The sequence below is a fragment of the Elaeis guineensis genome, chromosome 13 (assembly GCF_000442705.2).
Source record: "Elaeis guineensis isolate ETL-2024a chromosome 13, EG11, whole genome shotgun sequence".
NCBI classification, from domain to species: Eukaryota; Viridiplantae; Streptophyta; class Magnoliopsida; order Arecales; family Arecaceae; genus Elaeis; species Elaeis guineensis.
The window spans coordinates 74,966,817-74,971,117 of record NC_026005.2 but is presented as its reverse complement, the minus strand read 5'-3'; the positions used below and the strand labels follow the sequence as shown (position 1 = coordinate 74,971,117).

Genomic DNA, 4,301 nt, shown 5'->3' with positions numbered 1-4,301 from the left:
GAGGGGGTGTTGGAATTAAATTTGATTTCTCTAGAAAGTTCTATGAATATAGAAGAAAATTTTTTTTGAAGGCCTACGAATATAGTGGAAAAATTTCTCTAGAAGGCTCTACAAAAATCAAAGATTTTTGTAATGAAATTTTAAAATAACTAATATGTAGAAGGTTCCATGAAGTTCTATAAATATCTCTTGTAATTTTTTTTTATAATCAAATAAAATTTTTAAAATTTAATTTTTTTTTATTTATCTATCTCCTATCCTTTATCTTTTTCTGTAATAAAATTTCTTTCTACTTCCTTTCATCAAAGATTTAAGCTGAACTCATGGCTAATTTAAGGGCGGACCTCCTAATATGTTATGAGTTTGTCGTTACCGGTTATCTAATATCTATTGAACGGGCCAGCTTCGTACACTCCGGTGATCGAATATTTTGGATCAATAAGTTGACCACAGGATTTTAAAGCATGTGATCTCCCAAGACCTAGAATGCTGAGTCTCTAGTCCCCCCAGTCACCCATCTCTCTCTGCCTCTCTCCCCGTTCCTGGTCCATCAGCCATGGGAACCGAAGCTCGAGATCCATTAAAGATATTCTTCTTCCCTTTGATGTCCCCGGGCCACATGATCCCCATGCTCGACATCGCCAAGCTCTTCTGCCGGCGTGGCGTCTCCGCCACTATCGTCACCACCCCCGGCAACGAGCCCCTCCTCCGGCCTTCCATTGACCGCGCCAACGCCACTTACCACCACCCTCTAATCCACCTCCTCCTCCTCCCCTTCCCCCCCTCCGTCCACCACCTCCTACCCTCCGGCAGCGAGAACCTCGGCTCCATGTCCACCTCCGACCACGTTGACTTCTTCATCGCCATCGACGCCCTCCGCCGCCCCTTAGCCGAACTCCTCAGCGCCCACCGCCCCGACTGCCTCGTCTCCGACTCCATCTTCCCCTGGACCGCCGACGCTGCTTTCGCCCTCGGCATCCCCCGCCTCGTCTTCCACGGCCACGGCGCCTTCCCCCTCTGCGTCCACCGCAGCCTCGAGCTCCACAACCCCCACGCCGGCGTGTCCTCCGACTTCGAACCCTTCGCCGTCGAGGGCCTCCCAGACCACATCCAAATGACCCGCTCCGAGATCTCCCCCATCTTTTTCCACCCCGACTTCCTTCGAATTGTAGCAGAGGCCCAGGAGAAGAGTTTCGGCGTCGTCGTCAACACCTTCTACGAGCTCGAGCCGGCCTACGCCGAGCTCTACCGGAAGCCACCCGGTCCGCGAGCGTGGTTCGTGGGCCCGGTCTCCCTCTCCGACAAGGACGACGCCGATCGGGGTGGCCGGCCCCCCCGGACCACCGCCGATGGCTCAGCTGGTTGGACTCCAAGGCCGAGAACTCCGTCGTCTATGTGTGCTTCGGGAGCCTCTGCGAGTTCACCGGCGAGCAGCTCCGAGAGATCGCGCTGGGCCTCGCGGCTTCCGGACACCCGTTCTTCTGGGTGGTGAGGGAGAAGGGTGACGTGGCTGGCGCGGATTGGCTGCCAGAGGGGATCGAGGAGAGTGGGATGGTGGTGAGGGGGTGGGCCCCGCAGGTGGTGGTGCTGAACCACGCAGCCGTGGGGGGTTTCGTGACGCACTGCGGGTGGAACTCGACGCTGGAGGGGGTGGGGGCGGGATTGCCCATGGTGACGTGGCCGCTATCGTACGAGCAGTTCGTCAACGAGAAGCTGTTGACCGAGGTGGTGGAGATCGGTGTGAGGGTGAGGAGGGGAGGGGGCGGAAGAAGTGGGGTGGTGAGGAGGGAGGAGGTGGCGGCGGCGGTGGCGGCGGTGATGGGCGGCGGAGAGGTGGCGGAGGGGAGGAGGAGGAGGGCGAGGGAGTACGCGGCGGCAGCGAGGGCGGCGGTGGAGGAGGGAGGCTCGTCGTACCAGGACATCGGCCGGTTGGTGGCGGAGCTGGCAGCCGCCCGCGCGGCGAGGGGCGGGGAGAAGTGACCGTGAAAGGAGACGAGTGATGCCGTGGCGGTACCGTCGTAAGATGGGAAAGCTTTGTCGTTTACTTGAATAAAAAATAAGATGGGAAAGCCTTGTAGGATTTACGCTTGATTTTTGTTTTTTTAAAGAACTTTTTTTTTTTTTTGTTTGGGGTGGGTAAACGCTTATTGTTCAAACCAGCAACTGATTCGCCAGACTTGTTTATTAACCTCCCGCCCTGCGTCATCATTGCTGCGCTGTGTTTCTTTGTCGCCGTTGGACTCTATGAAAGTCCATGTAAAAAGGACCGGCGCCTAAAAATACAAAAGCCAGCACTCTCACCTAAAAAGGACCTGTATCTAAAATATCCAATCCCGTAGAACGTTGGTGCGTGGAACGAGTATTTGATGAATAAATATGATATAAATATTTATATCGCGTGTAAGCAATCCCGACGCATCGCAAGTCATTTCAAATAGAATTAAATTTGAAATGAAGAACAAAAAAGAGATAATGACTGATTTGAATTTCTAGGTAATGGAGAGGCTATGGCAATTGCTTAATTTCCTTCAAAGAAGATTATGGTAACCTCTCAAGGGATTCTCGGGAGAATAAATTTTAAAAGAGAAATTTTTATAGCTCTAAATTTTCATGATAAGAAATTTTTAAGTCCTCGTTCATTATTCCAGGAGATTTTTAAATTTTTATTTATTATTCTACTTCTCTTTCTTGTAAATCAGTAGGACTATGAGCTATCATGAAATTGAGATAAAGATGAAGGCTGAGGACAAATGGAATCCAAGACCAAGATGGAAGCCAAGATCAAGATCAAAATAAAGGCTAAGATCAAGATGAAGATTAAGGCTAAAGTAAAAGCCAAGGATGTGGTAATGAGCGAGGTCGAAATGAAAGCTAAAATCAAAGAGAAGACCGAGCTCTTTGTTGAACGTAGAGAAAGGAGTAAAAGAGAGATTATTTTTTATTATATTCAAATGGGGTAGAGTAGTCCTATTATATACAATATTTAGTCTTTTTACAAGGAAATAGTACAATCCATTGTCATCTTGATTTTTTCTAATTAAAGAATCTAATTAGAAAATATATTATAATCCAGAGTTACCACTATCCCTAATTAGAATATCTAATTAGGGTAATACAGCTCATTTTCCAACACTCCCCCTCAAGATGGGCGAAGATATCATGCAGTCCCATCTTGTTACAGATATATGAAAAGATTGGAGTACTAAGCCCTTTTGTATAAATATCAGCTAGTTGTTCGGAGGATTTGATAAATGTAAGGCAAATAACACGCTGATCTAATTTTTCTTTAATAAAATATCGATCAATCTCAATATGTTTTGTCCGATCATGTTGAACAGGATTATTAGTAATATTAATGGCTGCCTTATTATCACAGAAGAGAGTCATAGGAGAGGTTCGAGAAAGACGTAATTCAGTCATGAGTTGCTTTAACCATATGACTTCACAGACCCCTTGAGCTAAGGCCCGATATTCAGCCTCAGCACTGGAACGAGCGACCACATTCTGCTTCTTACTTCGTCATGTCACAAGATTACCATCCAAGAAAGTACAATAATCTGAGATAGACTTTCTATCATCCAAGGCTCCAGCCCAGTCAGCATCAGTATATCCCTCAATCTTAAGGTGTCCATGACGAGAAAACATAAGTCCACGTCCAGGACATCCTTTAAGATATCGTATAATTCGATAGACAGCTTTCTGATATCTTTTACGAGGATCATGTATATATTGGCTTACAACACTGACAGCAAAAGTGATATCAGGACGAGTATGAGAAAGATAAATCAGTTGTCCTACTAAGCGTTGATACCTTTCTCGATCAACTGGAGTACCACCGTCAGCCATAAGACGATGATTCTGCTCAATCAGAGTAGCTGCAAGTCTACAACCCAACATGCCTGTTTCTGTTAGTAAGTCAAGTACATACTTTCGTTGGGAAAGAAAAATATCATGAGATGATCTAGCAACTTCAATCCCAAGAAAGTATCTTAAAGGTCCAAGATCTTTGACTTCAAATGACTGAGCTAAATGAATCTTTAGACGATTAATTTCTGAAAGATTATCGTCTGTCAGAATTATGTCATCAACATACACTATCAGAATTGAAACCTTTCCACTGTTATGTTGAAAAAATATGGTATGATCAGCATTACTTTGTTGGTAACCCATTTCTAGTACTGCACGTCGGAATCGATCAAACCAAGCCCGAGGTGACTGTTTCAAGCCATAAAGTGATCGACGTAGCCGACACACCTTTCCAGCAGTTCAGTATTAGAGAAGCCTGGAGAAATTTTTATGCA

The 4,301-nt window shown here is 46.3% G+C and overlaps 1 pseudogene; it reads left to right on the top strand.

The window, feature by feature from the left end:
• The first annotated feature begins 404 nt into the window (after window positions 1–404).
• Window positions 405–2,188, top strand: LOC105055964 (probable UDP-glucosyl transferase 73B6; annotated as a pseudogene).
• Window positions 2,189–4,301: the final 2,113 nt, after the last annotated feature.